Genomic DNA, 26,554 nt, shown 5'->3' with positions numbered 1-26,554 from the left:
TGCTTTATTGATGCTGAAAAAGAATTATTGCATGCAAGAATGGCTATGTTGCTTGTCCTGTCTGTGCAAACCGAGGCTCTGAGGAATAAACTGTTGGGAAACATTGGACTAAACACCCAGGTTTCTGTCAATAAGTTGATTCTGCAGCATTGGTTTACTGATAAACACACAAAACTCAAAGCTACCCATGCTGTGTCTGTTTCAGCTAACACATGTTGGGAGATCACAAACGTTGTCACTTTTGGACCAATGAGAATTGAATGCCATATTTTGCAATATGGCCTTGTTTTCTTTACTGTTAAAACATAATTTTAGTTCATTCTTAAAGCCGGAAATTAAGTTTAGCTTCTTAAAACTTCTTTGACAAATCTAAATTTGAGTTGCAATAAATATTAGACCAAAAGTTTCAAGGTGGTCACTATTTTCATTGCGATGAAATACATACTTTTTCTCTTACTGTTGTTTATTAAATTAGACTTATTTTTTTTATTTTGAAGAGTGAGATTGCAGTGGACACCCACTAGACAGGGTCTAGGGACCACGACCTCTTGTAAATAGCTGGAATCCAGGAATACTTGAGACCTTCTCTAAAATAGCTTATAATGCCTACTTTAAAAGTTCAAACAGAGAATATACTTTAATATTCATTAATATGCACAGTGGGAACTGTGTTATTAACATCACAAAGCCATGACCTTCAAGGTCATCTAAAACAGTTTGCGGCTGGGGTTGAGTCAGCTCTTCTAACAGGACACACACATCACTAGAGCTGCAGGATGTCATGTCAGTTGTCGTCTTAGCATCGAGTGGTTGAAGTGCATTCAAGTATAAGAGATTGCCACACTTAAGCCATGGATATCACCTGTTCTGCTTAGAACCAGTGGCCCTTCTGGATAGAGCAGGTTAATATATGTTAACTTGCCGCCACCCCGTAGACTGTTGACAGCTTACTGTACACAGTAAGTCACTGAGTTTTTGTCATGTATTGTGTTACTTTCAAGTCTCAAGCTATAGTTCTCAACCAGTGAAAGGTGGAATGTTAACTTCAGGTTAGGGTTGGATTTTTTTCTTCAGGCATTCAGGTTTAGGTGCTCTGTGACATGAGTAACATGAGTAGGATACGGTATGAGGTTAATAGGTATCTTCAGGTCTCGTCTGGTGTACCGAGGTTACTACTAAAGCTTGTTATGGTGAGGAAGAAACATATTCAAAAGGTCAATCTGTCCACTGACTGGTTCCAAACCTCTCCTGTGGGTATAAGAAATGGACCACGACTGACCGAATGAAATTGTTTTTATGAGCTTCATCTTGAGTGTCTGAACTCATTCTAAAAAAAAATATATCTGCCTTCAACACACATTGGATGTTTCTTGATGAAGTGTTGCAAGACCTAAGCCATTGAGTGAACTTGAGTTATGGATAGTTTTATCAGAAGCATCAATGCTTCTGAATGTAACAAGCTGGGTGAGACCACTGACCTGATACTTGAGACATGAGTTGAGCTAAGAAGCTCCATCTTTTTGGATCTTGGAGTAGAACTGCTGCTCCTCCACATCAAAATGACTCAGTTGAACTGGTTCGAGCCTAAGGTTTGATTGCCCACCATACGTATGTTTCAAGAGTTCCTGTACATGTCCTATTGAGAGAACTCACTGTGAGATCTAAATAAACCTCTTTATGCCTGGGAACTTGTGAGGTTACCAGGAATTAGCTGAAAAGTGTATCTAAGAATAATGATTACAGGGTTTGTGGGCTGGACCAACATGGCCAATTGCAAATAGATGGAAGACAATACATTTACACAAGAATTAAATATCTTGTTGGAAAGCAGCTCAGCTTTATATACAAATGGACTTCATAACCTTGGTAGTGAATCTGATTTCATTAAGATTGTGGCTTACTTTAAGTGTGAAGAGCTATTGACATGAAATGCCAGGACTGAATCAACAAAACATAGTTCCCAAATGATCTATGTTTAGGGATCATATACATGACAACAGTTTTGTAAGTGACCTCAACACAAACCTTATTGTGCCCCCTGCTCTGATGTACTGCACGGTGAAAACCAGAGTAATACCACATCCTCTGTGCTGATATTAGTAGAAGATGACCTCCTATGCCTCAGAATCGAGTTGCTTTAAGACTTGCTGAGCAGCCCATAGAAAAGAAGGATTTTTAATCCCACAGAGATGCTGCGTATCCTCACCGCTTCCTCACGGATGCAGAGCAGAGTGAAGCAAGATCCAGTGAAATGTGTCAGCAGACAGGCAGAGCTGGAGGTTTTTTGGAAGCAGGATGCAGAAGGTCTTTTCTATTTGTCTCCTCAACAGGGAATTTGCCTTCTTGTACCTCCCAGAGGTGCGCATTTAATTTCTTTGTTCTTAAAAAGTATGCGCGCATTTGCGACAAAGCCTGCGCTCAAGGTCTCGGCAGAAGTTACGTTTATTTTTTCAATTTGGAGAAGGAAGTGTTGTTTGATTTGTATTTATTTTATTTGTCTTCTAATTGACCCTCCTTCTGCTCTCTTCTCATTGCTTTGAAGATGCTGCTGTAGCTTGTTTTCCTACCTCATTTTGCTCCAGATGCTGCCCTGACCCTGGTGAATAAAACAGTCCAAAATTATTTGAACAACATCTGGGCATGAGTCAGAACAGCATCAGAGGAGAACGTGTGTCCTGCAGGGCGGTCGTTGGTAATTGAACCGTAAATAAGACATGGCTCAGGGGACGTAGGATGCCTGTGCAGGCAAGCGTGGGTTTGTATGTAGGAGAGAGACAGTTTCAGTGGAGAGTGTGCGCATCAGGGCACAGGGGGAAGGGAAGAGGTGGAATGTGCCATATGGAAGAGAGGGAAAGACAAAGAGAGAAAAGAAGGCAGCACGGAAGAGAGGAAGAAGGAGAAAAGTGGAGAGACTCAGCCACTGTTGTCAACTCACTTAATGCTCCCTGCTGGCCCTGGGGGTGCTGACAGCACAGTTTTGTTGATTCATCCTCCCTCCCCGACCAGTTCCCTCGTCTTTTGCAGTCAGTCTCTGTCCTTCCTGCCCTTCTGGGGCTCTGTTCATGACGCCCTTTGTTACTTTGTCCTTCATTATGACCTTGTGAAACTGAAGCCTTTGCTGTTGGGCCTTTGGGTCTGCTGATTGACATAATTTCTCTCCAAAAATATATAATGTTGCTTAAAATCTGGGAGGGAAAGGGTAGAGGTACTCTACGGCAAAGATATGTTACAGAAACATGATTCTTTTAATTTTATGCTGAAACTCAACAAGTTACCCATGCGGAATAAATGCGATTCGGTTATATTGATGTCCTCAAACGCAATCACAGTAACCAGATTGTCTTTACCACAATACAGTGCCACACTGCTAATTTGTGGTTTAAGTTTGTGAAGTCATTTATTCGTTGCACCAAACTATTTGTGGAAAACTTTCATATGTAAAATATTCCAAAGAAAATGCAGTTTGGGAAGGGCTGGTGTTTGCAAAGCATCCAGTCCAGGAAGACCTTTGTTTTACTTGTTAGTTTATTTGTTTACATCTTAGCTTTTGTGGTAGAACCAAGATGGTTTCCACTGTGCATAAGACAAATGTGTAATAGATCTTTAAACTAATAAAATAGGAAGTGTTTTTCAATCAAATTTAATTCCAAAATAGCTTTGTCACTCCCACAGAGAATATTTTAGAGGGGTCTTAAGTACTCATAGATTTCAGCTCTTCGTAGCTGGTTGTGGTTTCTTAACCCCAAAAATGCAGGGTGTCCACTGCACATCTAACTATAAAACACTGTGTTATTGCACCTTCAACTATTACTTTGGTCCAGTATAAAGAAGTCATTTTATTAAGGGAATTGATGATGATTAAGTTTGCAACTAGATTATTAGATCTGAAACCAACAAATTACCTATTAAAGCTTTTTTTCTGAAATACTTGTTAATAAATTGGGTAGTTTTTCCGTTGGAGGGCAGCATGGGCTTTGGATTCCTTACAGTATTGGTGTCCCGGGTGATCATGAAAACTTTGCAAGAAGAAATTAATATAATAAAAAAAAATATTTGAAGACAGAAAGTATCAAAACTCCTGGAAGGACTTTTGCTTCTGGAGTTATGAGCTCCTGAGATGTGGAAAGTACCAAAAATGAGCCATTCTGAAGGACGTCAAGGTTAGATTTATCGATTTGGTTCAATATCACATAAACATATTATTTTGTCATGAAGGTTCTGTTTTCCCCTGTGGATTTTAGTACACTTTTCTGCAGCCATTGATGTCCTTGACTCAGTTGTAAAATTAAAATACTCTCTTTTCCTCATGCTAAAATATCTGCAAATTAGAGAAAATCATTTTGTTTCTTGAGCGTTTCAAGGCGAAGAGTTTAAATTTCCACCCTCAGCTAATGGTTCTCAAGCGAAAGTTCCTACATGATTATAAAGTTTCATCAGTGTAGTAGAAAGGCAGCCAGACGTATCAGGGAGTTCTGAGCCAAAGCTAACAATGGTTTCTGTATGTTGGTGGAAGTGACGTCTGTGTGTTCAGCACCGCTTCCTTGCAGATGTTGTTGTGAGTTTAGTCCTTGATTAGAAGCCTATCTTTGATCTCTGGGTGATTCACAAGAAAGAAGCAAATGAGTTCATGTTCTTTATGCTCCTTTATAAATCACAGCTAAACCTCATGAGTTGGAGATCAGATTAAATTTTCAACAATGTGAGAACGATTTAGTGGAAGTTGTATAATGCCCTTTTATCACACCTTTGAACAAACTCAGCAGTTTGTATACTGTCGTCACAGTGGTGCAAAATGTTTTTTAATGCAAGAGTTTTGTAATGCTAAGAAACTGATAAGTTTTCATATCCTCAAATGAATAATTTCACTCTTCAGTTCATACGTACAATTTTTGCCAGGAAATCTCTTATAGTAAAAATTAAGATTGACCATCTTTGTTGGATTTTTCTGATGTTTCAGATGGAGACATATTTCAAGAACAGTATTTGTGTTTCTGGTGCTATGGTTGTGCCATCTAGAGACAGACAGATACCTAAAAAGTAATACATAGCTTTTTTAAAAATCATAATCTTTATGTAACATAGAGGTTAGCTCATCAGAAGTCATGAATTTAGGTGAACTCCAGCCATTTGCTGCAGCTTGACCTCGTCTTCATGACAAGGTCATGAAGACGAGGTCAAGCTAAAGAGCTTAAGCTAAAGAGATGGAGAGACCTTTTTGTATTGTTGCCTAATCCTAATATGGATGACAAGGGCACAACATCCTATCTTCACCTCTACCAACGGCAAGCCTTAGTCATCTTGTTCTTCCCATCGCTTCCATGTTTTTCCACTTCACTGGATCAGCAGCATGACCTCATGCAGGACGGATGTAGCCGTTTGATTCTCTGGCAGATATTTATGTCTGGGTTGAATGTTGCTGTAAAGTTCTCCTGTCGTTTGTGACAACCAGTTGCTTTCTTATGGAGAAACTAGATAACAACCTGACGAATGGCAGCACTAAGTGCAAAGAAGTCTCAGGTTAAGCTGAAAAAGAAAATCAGCAGAAACACAAGAGGTGTAAGAAGCGTAAGAAAATTGGGTTCCTTGCAACTGCTGGGTTTATTGTTCTGTAGCAAACTAGGGTGCCTCTTGACAAAAGAAATGTGGAGCAATTCAGCTACAGTTGTTTTCATTAGTGGAAATTCCTCAGTTCAATAACCCGTAGAGGTTTTTAATCAAATTGAGAAAATGTTTGTCTACCTCCAGAAATTAAATAAATCTACAAATGTTTATTCTTTCATCTTTACTTTTGCACTCTCACTGTAGATAGACAGATAAACAGAAGATTTCACATGTTAGAGATAAAGTTATTTGATGTAACAGTAAATCCCTGTTTCTGTCAAGTTTGAGCAGAATGATCCTGATTGTGATTTTTGCCTTAAGTGAGCAGCCTCAGGCAGTGTGTGGAGTGTGGGTGGGAAGAGAAATAAGCCTTTGTGTTTTTTTATCTCTGCTGAACTCCAACACACAGTGCAGTGGGATGGATCTGCCAGCCTGAAAATTATATCAACATTGTGTTGGAAATCAAGAGTTTTATTTCTGATCTGTAAGAAATATTTACTTGGCTTTTTTTTGTTAAAGAGAGCTTCTTACTGAATGCATTATTGGCTGTTTTTAATCATACATTTAATACTAATTTCAGGCGTGTATGATTTTATCTTCATACAGTCGTTGAAGGCCTGAGATATGTGATCTAACACTGTACATAGAGAGCGAAATAGTAACAGGCACCTGTTATTGATGATCCCACCCATCCCACCAAGTGGCTCATGGTCTCTTGCCAAAGAGAAATCCTGCAACTTCTAAAATCTGATGCCATTCCATTTTTGTTTAAGTTTTTGAAGAAGGAAGTTGTGCTCAAGTCTTCTTCAGATGATTTCATGTTGTTTCCTACAGCTGTTCATGATGGAGCATCATTTGATCATTTTATCCTTTTAAAACTATTGCTCATCTAAGATTTTAAACAGTAATGTTTCCTTTTTTTTCTGGCTATAATGAAATATTGGTACTTTTCTATGAAGACTTCCACAGAAATCCTCTCCAATCGAGCAAAAGAACAAGATTGGACTTAACTGGCTTCATTAGTAGGTTGGCCTTGCTCAACATTGAAGAGCTCAGAGTAGAATGGTGACTTCTCCACTCCAAAAGAAGCAAATGATTTGAGCTTCTTGATTGAGATGTCTTCAGGATGCTTCCCTTTGGAGGTTTCCCATTCACTTTTCACTTTGAAGAGACCCAGGGGCAGACTTAGAACTTGCTTGAGGGATTATATGTCCCTTCTGACTTGGTATCTGCCGCAAGGGTTGGAGGAAAAAGGGATGTCGGGTTTTCCCTCCTGGATTTATAACCACGGCAACCTGAGCTCTGATAAGCTGTTGGCTGCATACAAAGACAGTGGATGGACACTGAGTAACATTACCCTTATTGGCATGTAAACTGGCCTAATAGGTAACAAGAAATTTGAACTGGTGCACATAAATAGTCTGCTGATGAGCTTATTCATCCTCATTCAGCTAAAATATTATCTTTGTATCATATTTGTTTTAGTAATTAAATGGAAATGACATCTAAAAAGGCAGTTCTGGAGCAGTGAAGTATGACTAATACCCAGACCCTTCTGAGTCCAGAAACTGTGAAGCCTCAAACACACACTTCACTGCCCCAGAAGGGTTTTGTGTTGGGCCATTTTTTTTTTATTCATTGCAGTGTTTAATATTAATAGAAACATCTTATTGACTATTAATTACTCAGCACAGTGCCCTTAATGTAGCCTGTGCTTAAATTTTTTAAAGTTTCAGGTGAGGACAACTCATCCCATCCCAGCCAGAATCGATTATTGATGCACTCACAACCTTCACTGTTTACTTCTATTGACCTCTTTCAGAGGAATGAATGATGGAGCAGTATAAAGACCAGAGAAGATAAAATATTTATCTCATTGACATTATTTGAGGTCTGACTCATACTCAGCGAGTGACTACTGTGATATTAATTCTCCCTCTATTTATTTGCAGTCTGCTAACCGGAGCAGAGACGATGATGACAGCTCTTGTGATTTACAGAGCTGATGGATTTGCCGCTGTGTTGCTGAGATAAATGGGATTGTGGTTAGTCAGCCAATAAGCAGCATTTTATTTGCCACCCTACTATCATCTCAGGCCGCTATGATAAGCACAATGACAAAAGCTCAGGATTGATTGTTCATTGACGGTTTTTTGCCCTTAATCATCAGAGAGCTGATGATTGGTTATTGAATGTGGTCATTTTTGTTTTCTTGATGCAGGTTTTAGAACCTCATGTTACTCTAGTTCAGTTTTTTATTGTTGCCATTGTTTTTAGTGCTTAATCTGTCCTTGGATGAAATAGTTAAGTTACCATTCGTCCAAAGTTATAATCGTAAAGCCATACAAAAATATTTTATTTTATCTCTGGGTTTCTGTGTCACTGCATCATTAGTTGTTTCTCTAGTATATTACTATACATTTTGCTGTAACACACCACAATATATATTAGAGCTGCACAAAATTTTGACTTGGAGTCATCTTTGCAACAAACTGCTTGAATGAAATATTTAGATGGCTACTATATTTACACTGACGTGCTTGCACACCCTACAGAGACATTTCATATTTGATCTAGATTTAATGACAGAAATGCTAAAGCTCACATAAAGGAGATTGGATATTTTGTTGATAGAATCACAATTTTCAAAAATATTGCCATGCTAATATATAATTAAATGTGAAGATTACTAAAAAAATAGTTAACAATTTATGGGCTAAATAATGATAAGAACCGTCAAACCTTCAACAACAATAGAAATATGTCTGCAGCTGCCTTGTGCTTGTTGGGTGGGTGGTTGTACTGGCAACTGTCACTGAATTGAGTTAATAATCCTGTAAAATAAATATTTATAATATTTTATAATCTGATATGCAACAGTTTTTTGTTTGGGGAAAAAAACAAAAAAAAAAAACAACCAAAATCCTGGCTTGGGGATTGATTTCAGTGAATTTAGATCTTGCAGTGCATGGAGTTAGTGATATAGAGGTCCAATAATCCCAATCTGAGCTCCAGATGGGATTTCAGATTGTGTTATATTTTTAGGTTTTCATGAAAATTTTTTTTTTTTAGAAAATATGTTGAATATGGATTATAGATCAAAGCCACCAGATTACAAAATTATACATTGTTATCTAACCTCAGTCTTAAAATTGGGTTTTATCAACAAAACTCATTGCTTTACACACAAACTTTAAATGGTGATCACAGCCCTTTTATCCTCTGAAAAAGTAGAAAAGTATGACTTCAATGGCAGTTTCTGACAAAAACTCATCTCAGTAGCCTTTAATCAGGTAATGGATTAGGATTTTGAGCGTGTACTCATCAGATTTGAGGACAGTTATTGTTTTGGATAGAGGTTGAAGCTCGGTATCAGACTTTGACTATGTTGAAAATGTTCAACACATTTACTCCGCACACTGAAGGCAGTACATGCAGTTTGATTAAACATCCGGTTGGCTGGTCACAGATGTGGTTCACACAAATAAACAGCATGTTGCTTGTCTTTCTTCTTCACGTAAAATCTTCTAGTGATGTGGTGCATTTCAACTGCTTTAGTGGTTCTTACAGTGAAATTCATTTCAACGTGTGCATTTTTATTGTGTTTTGTTTATCCTCAAGTTATACTATGCTTTTTTTCCAGTTACTCCCGTTAGCCTAAGGGTAGTTTCCACTTTTTGTCCTTGTGCCACAAGCCAAATTGCAACCACGGCTGACTGATCTTTAGAAGCACTTAGAGAACTGATGTGGTTTGTTGCTGCATGTTGGGAATTACAAGAGCCCATATTGAGCCAGGGCTGGAGACATACTTAAACCTCATACTTGCTCTTGCTCAAAAACAATTTATTTTTTTACTATTAGTTACAGGAACTGGTTTCTTTTATTCACTTTTTGATGTGACCATAAGTTTTATTTTCATATTTACATATATATCAATCCCAGACCATTACACTTCATTTAGACATGTAGGAAGATCCCCATCATAGTACGAGCTTCACTTCAACAACGTATCTTTGTGCCCTTAACTTTAGTGCAAGACGAATCTGGACTCTTGAGTTATTTCACAGTGCGCTAGGGATCAATTAAATCAAATAAAAAAATACATTATTATATCTCCCCCAAAAATTATTGTTGTTGTAACTCATATACTCTAAGTATCTTCAAAGCAGCATGAAGAAGCCTCTGACTGAAGACATGACATGCTGACAGCTCAGTTGTTGGACATGATGACAGTTCACAGCGACACATTATGAATGACACCATCAGTTGTTGGCAAGCACTGCTAATCCACCTCATTTGTTTTTGCAGCTTATCTTTAAATCTCTGTTTGGCCATATGGTTAAAAAGCCAGGTAGAGAGGGTCATGGAAATGATCCTTGTTGTTATGATCTGTGGAAGAGATGATTTATACTTCCTTCCTCTCTCTGCTCTTTGGTAATGCTATGCATCTATTAAGCCTCCTGTTGTGTAGTTCAGGTATTATTTGAGCTTTTGAGATATTAATCAGTTGCTCCCAGCTGTGAAAACAATACCTTGTTGCCACGGTTGCGCATCGTAACGACTGTCTGAAAGTAGAACAGGAAGAGCGAAAATCCTGCCGGCTGAACGGCGTCCAAAACAAGAAGGAATCTGTCCAAACATGCAATGTATCAACCAAAAGAATGATGAACAAAAGTCTTCAAAAAAAAAACAACAAATCAGAACTATTGTAACAGAGCTACTTCTAACAAACTGCCACCATGATATTCTAGCTCTGTGCTCCTCCAACAAACTGAGGTTATTTATTCATCCTGCTCACCATTATCACAATTTGCTTGTTTGTTTTGGTATAGTGCTATGTAAGGTTCTTCATAAATTCTGCATTTGTAAAAGCACAATTTTGCTAAACATTTCTAAAAACTAAACTTTCAGCTTTTACTACTTTCTTTTTTTTCTCCCAAAAAAAAAGATTCTTCTCTTGAATAAGTTGGATACATCTTAGTCTAATCTTTTGCATGACTTGCAAGCTGACCTTTATCCCAACAGCTTCATATTTGCTAGTGCTTTCCTGCTAAAACATAAAAATCATTGTTTTTTCTCTTTATTTTCAACAAAATTTCCATGCAAATAAAAAAAAAAAATGTCAGTCAGACAAAGCGAAAAGCACAGAACTAGGTCTCCAGGTTACAAATATTAAACATTGATGTATTGAAATAAACACTACCTGGTGAGCAGATGCAACTTTCACTTTGTGGCTCAAGCCTGTTATGGACTGCTTAAAAGTTTATCAGTTTCAATTCAAAGCACTGGAACTTCATTTAAGACAAATTGCATAGTAAATATTTCTGTTTTCATCAATCAACAGTTAATATCTGTCCATCCTACTTAATATCCAAATATCCACTTGTTTCTCTGGCTTTTCATGATCCTTCTGTCTGTCATTTACCTCATCCATTCATCTTTCCATTTTTTAATCTGTCCGTCAAGCCTTACATGTCTTCATTCATCCAAATACCCCAACCGCAATTTCCTCCTTCCTTATGAGGTTATATTCATCCTTAAACTTCATTTCCTCCTTCTTTACAGTCTGTTGTTGTTTAAGGTTATATATATAAAGCCTAAGTCATGTAAAAATATCTGCCACATTTTATTCTTGGTGAATGTCTTTGCTTACATTTTAAATGTTGGCCTCAAGGAATGGGAACTCTAGAAAGTTGTCCAGAAAAATATTGGACTTTGACATAAGAAAAAGGACATTCATTCTGTCTGTAGCATAATTTCTTGAATTTTTAATTTTATCACAATATTTTACGGGTCTATTGAGATAACAATAAAAATAATGCTAAAAACACTACTTATTGCTGCATGGCTGCATGGCATAGCATTCATAGCACCATAAACACAGATGCTACTTTTGAGAAACTATCCCATTATTTAAAGAAGGGTGATTTATATCACAGAATAATATTTTCAAACTTATTGATGTTGATTGATACTCTTGTGAAATGATGGAGGAAATAGTGAACATAACACCCATAATCTTGTAAGCAGTATTATAATTTTGATTTGTCGAGAGAACAATAAATAAAAATTCTTACAATATTTCGCAATGCAATAAATGCCCATACCTAATCATGTCTTTAAATGACTTTCATTCAGATCAGAACAGGTTGACATTGCAGGTCCTTTGCCCTGGTTGTACCAATCAAGTCCACCAACCTTCTTAAAAAGAGAAGGTTATATTCATCCTTAAGCTCCTGAATCATCAATCCTCATTGATAATTTCCCGTTCTCGTTCATGAGTTGCAGACTACAGCTGAGTGGAGGACTGCACTCAGTTTGACAGCTATATATCAGAACCACAATGGGTCAGATGTTGATGTAATCCCTCCTTCGGCAGCTGGTGAGGCTGATATTATGCTTCGAATTAGACTTGCAAAATATTCATGCACGCACACACACAGATGGGGGGCAGGCACTTAAGCACAGCGGACAAGGACGTTTTTTTTTCTTCCTTTTGTGTGAATGAGGAGCTGTGGATCAGTGGTTGAGTGTCTCCTCTGTGTGTCTGTGAGGTCGACAGCCCAGGGAAGATTAGGAGGAAGCACATCAAATGAATGAAAAGGGTGAAAGCAGAAATGACGGAGAGGAGAAAGCTGATGGTGCAGGAACCCTGCAGCATTACACCCGCCTTAAGAGAATTATCTGTGCAGGGTCTTTGAAAGTGGACACGAATGCACACAAATGGACTCATAATGCAGCTTGACTTAAATCCCATTAAAACTGTTCATTAATCTGGACAGCTTATTGCTGATTCATGTTTATTCATACTGTTTCTGTTTTCCTGCATCACTTTGCTCCTGCTTTACGCATAACTTTTGGAAAGCACCTCTGTATAGATTATCATCATGCATTTTCAGACAAAAGATATTGCTTTGTGCCCTCATATGTTTTAGGGAGTCAGTGAAGCTGTTAATAATTAAATATGGGTGTGTTGGCGGACCAGCCGTGGGACCCGACTACAGAGAGTTTGTCATTAACTTGGGTGGTTGGCCTGAAAAGCGAGGGTGGGGTTGGGCTGTAAATGGAAGCAGTTTGATCCAGCCACGCGTCACCATAGCAGGGCCACAACACATACCCCTGCTCCCTCATGCTCACTGGTTTCCATATGAACAATTGGCACCATTCTCAACACAGAGATGACCACATTTCCTCTCTAAAGGCATGCACAAATGCACCAAAACTTTGGAAATTCTCGTGGAGTCAAACTTTTTTCCCCCTTCCGTTAAAGAGAAAAGCTTCCATTCAGATCTCAATGCAAGTACAGCTTTACAAAACAACTCAGGGGTCTCGAGGATATCACATTTTGCCATGTTACAACCAAACTTCAGTGTATTTTATTGGGACGTTTTGGAAAGTAACACAGCTACTTCACACTAATATATGAAGTAAAGAAAATCCTATGGTTTCAAAAATACTTCATATATATAAATATAGATTTGAAAAGTGTTCAGGCCCAATTAGACAATAAATCAGTAATAATGCATATCCCAAAGACCTAGCAATAAATAATACATATGATAAAATATTCAATATATAGCATATTCACTGAACTCTGATGCAGAACATCAGATCATTCTGGGACATGCAGGCAGAGGAAAAGCTTTAGCTGCTTAACCTCTCATGATGAGCTAAGCATGGTGGGTCACATTAACCAGCTTTGTAACACATTCGCTCTTTGGTTGCCTAGCAACAACCTGTTCAGTACCATGCGCAGCAGCAGTTTCAGGTTTTGCCACCAGGCATGGAGTGAAAACTGGATAGAACATCTCAAGTTTGGCAGCATTTCACATATTTAAAACAAAAAAAGTTTTTAAAAATTGTAAATTTTTGATATTGATATTGTGACAGGTTTTTTCAGCCATCTCGTCCAGACCTTATGGCCCTAAATAAAATTAAATCAATTGGCTCCAGAAATCATCTAATTGGTGATGATCACAGTATAAATCCAGCTGAAATATCAACAAACAGCATCGGGATGTTAAAGTAAGACACAACTACAAATATAAAAGTTACAGATTTTTCCCACTAAAAAATCTGGAACTGGATTCAAAAACTGCTGTTCAGAAACTCTCCATCCAATCTCAATGAAACACTCTTAGACTCCACAGCTGTTATTACAGCTTTGTGTTGATCTGTAATGCATAAAGACATTTTCCCATTTGATTTGAATTGAATGTCTTTGTCCGGTAATGGTTTAATCTGAATCATGCATATATTTTTTGAAAATATGTTGTGGGAAAGAAAAAAATACCCCAAACTATCCCTTGTGTCTGAAATGTATATTTAAAACAGCTGATGTTAAAAGGATTAACAGTGCATCTATCATTTTTGCAGCGTGGATGATGCTAGTTTGTGTATATGGTTGTCAGCTTTGAGTAAATCATCCTTATTTCAAACCGGTGCTTTAACCTTCTCGCCAATAGGTTGATTCATCGCATAATTGTACAAATACACAAACGGTTCATGAAACAAAGATGGAGAACGGCTTTCTACTTACCTTCACAGCTTGAAGGAATTTTTATAGCTTAGCAAACTGGATCATAGTCATATTTTCTGACTGCATTTCAGTTGGGTTTTATCACCATGGAATAAAGAAATATTAGAAAATATGTCACTGTTGAGGCTCGTCTGCTGGATAATAATGTATAAATGGTCTTGTTTTAGAAAAAAAATGTAAAGAAATTTCTAGCAAACATTTTGGCATGTTTTGTTTAGCGGATGTTGCTGATGAATTTACGAAATGTTATTTCTCCTTATGTGCTCCATATTCTAGTTTTTTTCCTTCAACATGAGGTAAATGTTTTCTCAGACACGACCCTTATTGGCCTCATTTGATCATAATTTAGATGAGGACCCGGTTCGTCTGTGTTTACATGTGGCACACGTGCAGAAAAACTGTGTCTCGAGCCCCGCGGGCCACGGAGGATGTTGGCTAACCGGACCCATCTGCCACGCTTGCCAAGCGTAAAAGTTGCTAATCAGAACCTTGCAGACTTACGGTCAGAACAAATCTCCCTGTTTCAGTTTTAAAGTGGGCCGAACAAGTTTTAAACAAACAACCAGCGCAGTTTCGCGCTGCTCTCACTCCCTAAGGGGAAGAGCCAGTGATCCGATCTCAACCCGGCTGAGCTGCGTTTCAAATGCTGAAGGCTCAGAGCGTCTCAGACAGTCAGCAAAACAAAAAAGTGAAAACGAACACAGAGGGCGGGAGGGTAAAACGAAGCGAACGCATGCTGAAATCAATCATCAATCTTATGTGAAGTTACTGAATGTGTTTACATGCCTCACTACAAAATGTCAACTACGGTTATGACTCAAGCAGTGAAAAAGGAGTTAAAATTACACGCCGGGATCCAGATACTCGGCCAAAAGCGGAATACATCGCGCTTGTCGATGCCATTAGAAGCTAATGAGTGCACACACTCAGACGTACATGCACGCGAATGCTGAGCAGTGTTGCCGTTAGGCTACAATGCATGGGCTCAGTCAAGCAGGATGACCTCTTTTAATGCTGCAGCTCTGCTCGGTTCCCTCTTCTGCATCAGATTGTGACTCCCATTGTGAGATGTGTTTAAAAGAAGGACTAATCCGCCTCGTGGTCTGGTATATGTGTGTCTACAATGTGAGTGATCTTTGTCGACCTTGTTTATGCCAAGTTTCTTTCAGTCTTAAATTCTTTTGATGGTGTGAAAATTATTTATGTGTTTCCGTCTGGGAGTCAGCATTAAACTCAACATTACACCTGTAGGTGTAATAAGCAGTTGAACCAAAGACATTAAAATGCCATGGTCTAATAAGTTGGCTGTGCTTTTCTGGGCTGTCTTATATTAAATCCCATGCTATTATGTAATTTGTTAAATCGGACTCTTTATTTAAAAACAAGACAATTTAAAGCCCTTTCACCACCTTATCAACTCATCAAATGCTTTTTTTTTTTTTTACTGAACCAAGTTCTGAAAGAGTTATTGTTACTGGATCAGATTTATTATAGACACTTTCTCTAAGATCATTTGAGGGAAAATCCAGTTTCCTGCCATGTTTTTAGCTGATATTTTTCTTTGCACTTTGGGTGTTGGGTGCGATGCTCAGAGCTCTCAACAGAGGTGTCAAACAAGTGACAAGTTTTTTGAGCAAGCAACAAAAACAGATGGTTTAGGGAATAGAGACACAACTGAAGAGATAAATGAGACGGAGTGTGGAATGTTTATCCACTTTTCACAGGGATACATATCACTTGAGTCTTTTCACCATTTATTCTAGTTAGTTTTTCTTTCATGGTGGAACGATGACGTTTGATTTGAATAATTCAATTGTTTAAACGTAAATTGAACCTCGACTACACCTTTTTTGTAGTAGTCGTCAAACTCCCTGTATAACTCGGGCTGAATATTTGACCACATTTCTTGTTGTAATTTATTGACCTTATTTAGTCCTGCTTGCTTCTTTCCATGGACCCGACTTTTAAGCATTTCCGACACGTTTTCTACTGGATTGAGATCTGTACCTTCCCAGAAATGCTTTGAATTCCTGATTAATCCATTAAAAACTAGTTTTGTTTGAGAGCCACTAGTGTCTAAATTTAAACCATCCAGCTGTTGACTAGACCCAAAGTTGAAGGTGCTAAACATAGACATTTTATTATGAGAACAATAGTATAATAGTAGTGAAAAAAGATTCTTTAGTTTCAGATTCCCTCTTGAAGTTTTATTAACATATTTTATTGTAGACTTTGCTTTGATTTGCTTGCAAATGCAATTTCTTTGCACTTCACACCAATTGAATATCATATGTAGATATGACAAAGCATTTCATAGGAACCTTTAAACTTTATCTAAATTAATTACTTGGTTTTAACAAAATGATTCAAAGAAATAAAATGCCTAAAGGTCAGAAGTTAGATGCTATGGTATTGGTATCAGCGATACCGTCCCTGTATTTACTTAGTATTGGTTTGATACTGTAATAAGTTCATTAGTTCATACAGTTCATGATTGTAAGTAAAAAATCTCCCTGCGAGGTTCTTGTGTTAGTAATTTCCCAAACTTGGGTGTGTTTTCATATTGTTTTGCTGTTGTGTTTGAAGTCACTGTTGCATCAGAGATGAATTCATGTCACATTTTGACATTAGCAGGGCAACTTTGATCACATATCCTGCCATGGCAGAGAGGTTGTATTCTCCATCATTTATTGCATAAACACTCTTTATTAACCAGGCCGGATTTGCTGAGCATGTCTCACTGCCTCGTTCACTCAGCAACAAACATTTCTAACCATCAGTTATGGGCCACCGAGCAGCTATTTTTGGAGGCACTTTATGTTAATTTGCCAAAGATACCTTTGCAGCATAGCTTGAGCTTTGAGTGAGTCATTCTCTTCTCTCTCGTAAACTTTTACCAATGTGTGACTCTCATACTTATCATTTGCAAAAAAGAAAAATGTTTTTTCTCTCCTTTTTTTGGCAGCAAACATCCCTTTAAAAAAAAACAAAATATCTGCTGTCAAACCAGCTGCGTAATGATGCTGAAGTCAGCTGAGCCTTGTTGTAGTCATCTACCACCTCTACGGTATCGACTGGCTTGTCAGTTTGACCTCTGACAGTTTGTCACATCCAGCATTGACTTTCAGAGGCTCAAACACCAAATAAACCACAACAGTGTGTGTAAACTTAAAGGGTCATCGTGCTAACTGTATTAAAAATACACCTGAACAGGGAATGACTGGCACTTTGACATGGAGGTTTCTTCTAGAGGTCATGTTTAATTAAAGGGATGTTTACACCTAACTGCCTCTGTCATTCATCATTAATTGGAACTGAATGTTGCTGTGTATTGGTCTGCACAATGTGCCGGCAGGCTCGGTAACAGACACTGTAACTCAACAGACACTTGGGTGTCGTTGCTCTCAGTTACAGTGCATCCAGAAAGTATTCACAGTATTCACATTTTCCATATTTTATTATGTTACAGCCTTATTCCACATGGCATCCACTTTTTCTCTTTCCTCGACATTCTATACACATTTTTGACAGTGTGGAAAAACGTTTTTGAGAGTTTTGTAAATTTCTGAAAGTAGTAAATCCAGATATCACATTTATTAGTTTTATGTTAACTAGTTTTGCTATGTGTTGAATTTATGCGATGACAGTGACATGAGAATGCAGTTGTTTTTATGCAGCATTGTGCTAAACTTCTTTTGCAGCTCCTTTTTCTTTTGGGTTGGAAGATGTTTCATTAACTAAGTGAACTTTAGTAAATAACAGGCTCTGAAAACTGTTTTGGTTTTCTAGCCTGAAGCAAATGTGATGTAAAAATGTAAATGACCTTTTCTTCACTGTTGAAACGGGGTTAATTGCACTGTGTTGAAAGTTTGGATTAGCTCAGGGCAGGCTCCATTAGGAGCAGTCAGCACTTTAAAAATATTTAGCTTTTTCTCTTAGATTGAGAATGCATATGAGGGGTGAAATGTATTCAGAAATTTACATTTTCTTTCATGTGATTCATTAACAGTAATTTACTCGCTCCTTGTTTTATTTACTGCGATTGACGTCTGCCACAGTATTTGGCTTCTCATGTGGAAACTGCTGCAGCAGTCAGTGAGAATGCCGAGTCTGTGGAAAAAACCCCCCAAAAAAACCTGATTAAGGCGCTGATTCCATGGAGAGGTGTTTGCTGGAGACCTGGCATCACTGTGAAAGCAACTGTCAGGATTAAACCACAAACTGCAATGTTTCTGCTGCTGCTTGAGCAGAATGTAAAGGTGAAGTTGGGGTCTCACTGAAAAACGCACTCTTGTTTCCTTCGCCTGTGTTTTTGGTATTTGTTGGAAAGAGCTCCCACAGGATGCAGTAGCAGTAGTTGGATGCTCTTAGACTCACACTCATGCCTTCACCACAGTTAAATTAGTTGTAGGCCAAGCTCGTGTCCTCAGAGACGAGGCAGTGCGTGCGCTTGTGAAGCGTGTCCTCCACCTCTCTTCCATTGCTTGCTTATAAAGACCTAAGAGGGAGGAATAACTAGGTGACTCATTGCAACTCACAGCTGACTTATGTAACAAATTTTATTTGGATTTCATATAAATCACCCAAAGCTTTTATACATGGGCCGCATGCATGACACGGTTTAATCCAAATCTGTTGATCATTCTTCCCCCTTAGGGTGTTTTCACACCTCATAGTCCAGTGGATTTGGTTCGATTGGGAACCAAAATTACATTTGTTCAGTTGGTGCTGTTTGCTTTCACACTGCATTGTGTCAAAGAATCCAAGCCACTGAAAAAAACCTGTTCACCCCTCGTTTGTGGTGGCGCTGCACCCATAACCACTAAAGGAAACAACACAAAAACCTCCCAAGAAGACACCAGGCGCAACTTCCTTTTTCACAAAAAGTAAAAAACAACATAAAAAAAAAAAAGTCAGATTTTAGCAGTTGTAGGATTTATTTTTAGTCTTTGGTAAAACACCACAAGCTATTTATCACTCTAGTGCTAGACATGAGCGTTAGTTTTGGTTGGGTCGCTTGCTTCCACTTACGCATTTGAGAAATAGTAGAGTTGACTTCAACCACACCGAGGCCTAGGTTTTAGGCTGACCAGAGCTCCACTGTGCATTTACAGCTCCTCAAGTGAACCAGACTTTCCTGACAAACAAACTGGAGTTCAATTAAAGCGTAAGAAACCGGACTGGTAGAATGTGCCTTGGTTTTGGATGAGGATTTGATTTGGGTACGCCACAGCAAGGAAAAGGTACAAACCCGAATGCCAAACACTATGATTCTTTGTACTCTTAAAACATAAAATGCACAACCCACCCTTACTGAGGGGACCATAAGTTAACAAGGATTTTCCAGCAAAGCGGAATTTATCTTGTAGTTAAAACCAAACGGTGCTTTTCAGATTTTACTACCGGGAAGTCAAAAACTGACTGGTCTTATAAAAAGACAAAGAAATATTAAAAACGAGCCATGATTACAATTAATCTCAACTTTGAGTTGTTTGTCATTTTAAGTTGTTTTTGTGGGGATAGCGTCTGTAACCAAGCCAGGTTTAGGGATAAGTACAAAAAAGGTGTTACTTTGTTTTTAAGCATTCTGAATAAAGGTTGCTCCAGTTCAAGAAGTCCTCTTGGCAGCTCAGAGACATGTAAAGCACCTTGGTGGATGGCTAGAATACAAATGAAGCAAATACTCACCTAAGATGGTGAAGGAAGGAGTAGAGGGAGTTTCTTTTTTTTTCTCCATCCCACCAAGTTGTCCATCTGTCCACGAGAATACCATATGTCCTGAGTCCACAAGGTGTTTCTTTTTTAATGGGCACACTATCTTTAAGAGTTTGTTTGATGAATTTGTTCTATTTTTTTTACAATGTCCTTCAGGATTTTATGTTGAAAATACTGTTCCATTGTCTCTCATTCAGCAATGAGCAGCAGCATTAAAATCTCACAGCTAAAACTGTATATATTTCTGTCATAACAACCCTGAACCAGCGAGGCATACCGTGTCCCGTGGTTTCTGCAGACGGGTTGTTGGCAACGGATCCTGTGGGCATTGAGGGTTGTGGGATAGGACTTCTGAGGATTTCTCCAGGATGTGCAGAATGCCATTAATGCCTGATTGAATTGATATAGAAAAGCGTTTCAGAGTCTGGATTTTTGCCATGATTCTTGAGTAGAACATGTCTTAATGGTTTCCCAGTCATTCACTTCATGGTAACCCTACAAGGTTGAGAAGAAGGCGATGTTGAGACAGATCTGGATTTTCATGGTTGAATTCTCCTGGTGGAAGAAGCAGGGAGGTGTTTTAGAAACTCATTGTTAGCTGAACGTTACAAGTTAGAATATTCTTTTGCTCTTTCCTTTGGTTTCTTATTTTTTTTGTATTTCCTTTTAATTCATGTAAAGCAACTTTGCCTAGTTTCTGAAAATGTGCCATAAAAATAAAATCACCTTACCTTACAGTCAGAAGTTTAAATTGTTATTCCAGTTGGAAAAGTTTTATCACAATATTTAGTGGTACTATTCCAATAATAAAAGTGACAGTAAGAACTGTTGGTGACAACTTTCTTTCTTAAGAAAGTTGTTACAGCATGGCACAACAATCATAAACATTCTCTAAAAAAAAAAAGTGAAAAAAATTTCAAATTTATCAATACTCTGATTGGACAAGTACTGGAGAAAATTGTAAAAAAAAACAAAACAAAAAAACAATCCAGACAGTTTTGATGGATTTTCAGCACCATTAATTGGAGTTTAAAGGGACAATAATAAATCAAAATCCTTAAAAATTATTGCAATAAATATATAGAAAGTTTACCAAGCATTCCAGTATAGATATGTCACTCAAATATCTGAGTCTTGACTTGGACTTGAGATCAAAGACTTGAGATCAAATGACGAGTGAACTTCTCTGCTACATAGTAATAAGAAAAGTTTCATTTTGTGGGTCTAGACAAATTTTGTTTTGTAGCACCGGGAGCAAAAGTGGCTCTTGGAATTTAAAATATTGAGGTAGATGTTTGAAACCCAGAGAGAGATGGGAGATCCAGTTGTCCAACGATCCCAAAACAACAAACATGAGATCTGACTGAACCACTCTTTGACCTCTGTCCTGTGGGAACGTGGACTCTACTTGAAAGCTGTACTATGAAACCAACCGATTGAAGTTTTTTTGGTGCGATAATTAGTTTTGCCTCACATATGAAATGTGTGAGCCTGTTGGCTGGACCTCAGTGTTCTGCTCTTTTCACTGTTTGTCACTGCAGGACTGGTTACGTTGGCAGTGAGGGATGTGCTTCTTGATCGTAATTTGTTTCAAAACCTGCCACTCATCCAAGACCTTGCTAAACCTTGCCAGTGTCACCTCCTCATCCTTGTTGCCAAGATGCTCCTGTGTTGCCTTTTCCGTGACAATGGAGTCACATTACTGATGTGAGCGGACAACAGGGCAGCATCTGCTTCCCTTTCCCACACCCCTCAGATATCTTGGCTTCCTGCTGTCAGTCTTTCTTAGCGCCATCGCGTTGTGATGTTGCTGCTGGTTGGTCATGCTACTTGCGGCAGGGTCAGTGGGGTTCCTTAGCACAACACTGCGGTGATCTGTGGCGTCTTACTGGCTGCCTGGAGAGAATTGTGTTCCTGATTTGTTCTGTTCCAGGTTCATTTTGTTTTCATAGATTCCCAGAACAAAATGTTAAAACATAAGGTTTTATTCTACCTTCGTTCCTTATGTGGTTATTGTGTATTATCAAAAGAACTGAACATATTTTAAATTATGTCTTCGTCCTTCTCTTTAGGTGCTGTGTGTGGTGTAAATAGGACAGGATTCAGAAGATAAAGTTGGCAGTTTCACCGCTGACTACTCACTGGAACGGTGAGTTCAAGCCTGTCGTATTTCAAACATTTACTCCAAGGCATCATGACATGAAATGTCTGGATGGATAGATTCCTGGCTGCATGTACCAACCACAAAGCTGACTCCAGTCCAGTTCATATGAACATAATGGGATTTATGGAAGACAAATTTGTCCCTTAAAGCATTTAACCTTATCATTTTTATCTGTTAACGGACTTCATTTCCAAGAAGCTGTAATTCATTTACACTGCTTTGCAAAATTATTCATACACTTTGAACATTTTCTAATTTTCTCACATTGCAACAAAACATCTGTGTGTTTCTGGCAGGCCAGATTTGGCCCTCAGGCCTTTAGTTTGACACTGGTATTGTGGAGCCTTCTGTGGTGGTTAGCCTTTTGCAGCTTTGTACATCAATATAGGGATGTTTTTATCTATCATTCATAGCAAAATAACACAAATTCAGCCAGGTTGGGTGGAGAGTGTCTGTCAACATTTAAGGCATTCAAATCACAAATTCTCAGTTGGTTTTAGGACTGGACTTTGACTTGGCCATTCCAGCACATAAATATGTTTTTTATTGTGCAGGATATGGGAAATTATAGGTATGTCCCGCTGTTGTCTTCCCATTTTAAGGTAATGGACTGATTGGAGCTTTTTCAAATGTTCAAAGCTTAGATGTTTTTCTTGAACCTAACCCTGCTTTGGAACCAGGTTACAGAATAACAAAATCTGGTGGATGAATATTATCAATTGTAATTGTTGAGATAAATGATAATAATGTGTCACTTTGAGATTATTTTCAAGTAACATATTAATAATGGCCTAAAAATGCAAGTTCATCCAATAAATTGCTCCAAGACCAATAAACTTACATCTTGTAAAGAACCGGTTAGCATTGGAACTGGAAGACGTTTTTAATATCCAAAATTAAACAATCCGAAACAATAAATAAAACGGAAATAAAAACATTTTATTTGAAACAGCAAATAAAAGGGATTATGTTGTCCCTGTAAACAAAATTGCCCTCAAATAGAATATTAAAAGGGAAATTGTCAAGCCTGTTTTAATTTATTTTGCAGTCAATTGCTTAATGCTATTTCATAAATATGCACTATTCTGTATCGGTCTATTACATAAAATCTTAATAATATACTTTAAAATTTGTGGTTTTATTGTGAAAAACATTGTGAAAAAGTTCAAAGGGGGAGAATGAACACTTTTAAAAACATCATCTCATCTCCTCTTTGTTTAGTCTTTAAGTGGACTTAATTGATGCATTTTTCGCTCCCTTTTTTCCATGCATTGTGTTTCTGAGTGGAACAACTCGTCTCACAGTGTCTCCCACCGGTGTGGCTATTTTTAGGGGGCGGCTTAGCTATCAAGGGATGCTGCCATCTCCCTCCATCTCTGTCTATTTTCCCCCCAACTCTTCCATGTGCCAATGTGTCAAAACATTTGCTAGTTTGTGTCAGAGTGTTTAGAGTGGAAGAGGGATGGAAATAAATGTGTGCGCAGCATAAAAAAACAGACCACATGTCACTTTGCGATGCGGTTGCCAAATCAAACTCAAACTGCTTGGGTCATGGAAAAAGCATAAACAAAAAAAATAAAAAATAAAAAAGGAGAAGTTGAGAAGTTTTAAAAGTCTGAGGGAGAAAATCTGAGGATGCTGTTTGCTGTTACTCTCCAAAAATCCAGAATATAAAATAAAACATTAGCAGGGTAAAAACACCTCTGAATGTTGGATAGATTTATATCTTACACTTGGTTTTAATCACAATAAGTTGGCTTCTGGTTCCCTCCTGTTTTTTGAGAACTCATCTCAGCCTGTGTCCAGAATTTCATTGTCAGATCTTTGAATCACTTCACATCCTCGTCTTGGGACTTTGTGCTCCATCATGCATTGAAATAAGGAGATCATCACCAAACTGTGTATGGATTTTTGGGATAATCTATTCTTTGATTGTTTTGATCCCATTCTTTATCCATGGCGGTGTTTGTTGGGCAGAACTGTGACTAAGCCTACTTCCTTGAACTAGAAATCACCCCACACATGGGTTGTATCAGGATGCTTCACTGTCAACACAACTAAGACCTTAATGTAGCTTTTCTTTGTTGGACAAATGATTTTGCAGATGTCATAAACAATCTGAAGGCAGATTCGTCAGAGAAAATAACTTTGCACCAAACCTTGTTCTTTCTGCTGAGTCTGTTCTTAATGTTTTCTTGGACAGATGTGGCTTCATTTTCATTGTTGCCCATATTTTCAAAAGGCCATTGTTTAAACATCCTCAGCTCACTTTTGAAGAAGATGCTTCTTGCTCATATTTAGGCAAGTCAAGTTTATTTGTGTTGCAAAAGACCAAAATGTCTTTTTGCCAAAATCCCCCAAAACATTACACTGCAGTGGTAAAATTCATTAAAGTTATGGAAAGTTGGAAAACAACCCAAATTGAAAAATGTTCAGTTATTTTTGAAAGGAAATTACCTACTTTAAAAAAAAAGTCATTGTTTCAGAAGTTTTGCTGTTTTCTGAAAGTTTGGTCCTGATTAGAGGAGCATAAAAACTGAACGCTGCTTCTCCATGTTTGTTTCTGGATCTAGGGATGCAAAGTAAGCTAGAACCAGAAGACTTGAATGGTCTGGAGCCATTCTGTGATTTATAAACTAACAAAAGTATTTTAAAGTCTGTTCTCTGAGCTACAGGGTGAGGACTTTAGATATGTGATGATGTGTTCTGTCTTCCTGGTATTTGTAGAGTAGTTGTCATACAATTGGACAGTTTTATGTTTGGTTCCAGCTTTGTCCTGTCACATGTTGATGTGCCCCTGGGCAGTACACTTAACCCATGCCAAAGTGTAAATGTGGCTCTAATGCAAAATGCTTGGAGTGGTCCGTGTCACTGGGAAAGACCTGTATAAGTTCAGTCCATTTATCATTTCATCTTTCATAGCAAACATTTTACTATGCTTGCTTTCTTCTATTTTTAACCACTGAAGATCTTTGCAAAACAAATTATGCATATCAACTCTCGCTGCACAGTAGTGATGAATTTTCACCAGGAAAACTGAAGAGTCAAAGAGATTTAAAGCATTTCTGTTAAAATATTTTTCGGTGCCTGTGAGGAGGGTTTGATGTCATAAAAGCTGCAGCCAAGTTGTATTTTGGAAATTTACAGATCCTTTGTTTGGGATTTGATTCATGCTAGAGACTACACAGTGAGCTCTTGGCCTCCAGGCTTATCATTGTGTTGACACTTGAGGACAGTAAAGCTAAATTTTTCTTTGGTTTAATAAAGTGGTCCCTGTTTGCATTGAGAGCCAGCAGTGGCTTAGATTGAACAGCTGGTGTTATTGACACAAGGAGACATTTACTGTCCTCCTGGTGTGACTCCTAAACAGTCGTGCTGGGTAGTGTGGGCTGTGAACTGTCAGGTAGAGGAGAAGCGCCTTGAGAAGACCCTGATGAGTGCGACTCGCACCCGGGGGCGCTGTTATTTCTCCCGGAGGAAAGGTGGAGAAAAGACATTGTCATCTGCTTTGCCTGAAAAATCCCCAGCTTTGCTTAGACCACAACTATCACATCTCTTTTAACACAAGCTGGTAGCATGCGCACACATTTGCTCACTTTTCAGTGCTAATTAAACGGGGGAAAAAGCACTTTTGCGTGTATCCAGACACTCAAATCCCAGCTGCTGTTATTTTTAAACAATGCTAGCGCCCTGTTCTGTGTGGGTTTTTATGGCAGCAAAGTTCCTGCTGCCTGTGCTGTTGAGGAGTACTCATGCCCTCCAGCCTGCACCTCTCCTCCATTATCCTAATGAATATTTAGTGCACTGTTGGCAGGACGGCCACAACTCATCCCGCTAAAATACAATGAGCTGCTGTGAGGTTAGAAAGACGAGTGTTTGACAGGCGCTAACGCCGCGGTGGTGTATTTTTATGGACAATTCAGTCAGCCATGGGTGTGCAGAGTGACCGAGTCACAGGATAGAAAAAGAAAAGCTGGACATATTTCACAGTTTGCTCTCATAAATACACAAAGCACCAAAAATCAAATCAGGAAATGAAAAACTGAGAGAACAGTCCAAGAATAGCTTTTAGCAGGGTAGACTACCACTTAATGCACACTATTTAATATCTTCTACTCTCTTTTTCATAAAAGCATGAATTCCTTTAAGAACAGAATTAAGTGAGCTTTGTCTTTACTTCTTATGGTTCTTGCAGTTTCTGCAGTTGATTCTCTGATTGTTGTCATTCATCTTAACCGTTTCTATGGCGTTACTTCAGCGACCTCCTCATTCTTTGTGTTGGGTATGTCCTTCATTATAAGCACCTTGATGCACTACCAGTGAGCGGAGAATTTAAAGGTACATGCACACCAAAACTATTGCGATACAGTGTGATTCCCTCACTCAGCCTTGATTCTGTAAGAGTTGGCATATTTCTCACGCTCACATCCTGTGTAATGTGTAGTTTGATATGTTTGATTTTCATTTTTCTTTATTCTCATGGATGTGTTTTTTTTTTATTTATTTATTTTATTTCAGGTCCATCTTGCAGAAAT

The 26,554-nt window shown here is 38.3% G+C and overlaps 1 protein-coding gene across 3 annotated transcripts in view; it reads left to right on the top strand.

The window, feature by feature from the left end:
- The window catches only part of adarb1b (adenosine deaminase RNA specific B1b), a 119,193-nt gene that overhangs the window by 16,852 nt on the left and 75,787 nt on the right, over positions 1-26,554 (top strand). For 2 of the 3 annotated variants that reach the window (XM_055052978.1, XM_055052979.1), the window contains exon 2: positions 21,928-22,004. The exons of the other annotated variant lie outside the window; for it this stretch is intronic. The gene's annotated coding sequence lies outside the window, so the exon portion shown is untranslated. The remainder of the gene's footprint in view (positions 1-21,927; positions 22,005-26,554) is intronic. 3 annotated transcript variants of the gene reach the window in all.

This window comes from Poeciliopsis prolifica, unplaced genomic scaffold, assembly GCF_027474105.1.
Source record: "Poeciliopsis prolifica strain line A6 unplaced genomic scaffold, Auburn_PproV2 SCAFFOLD036, whole genome shotgun sequence".
Lineage (NCBI taxonomy): Eukaryota > Metazoa > Chordata > Actinopteri > Cyprinodontiformes > Poeciliidae > Poeciliopsis > Poeciliopsis prolifica.
Note: the sequence above shows the minus strand (reverse complement) of the source record. Positions and strands in the feature narration are given on the sequence as shown.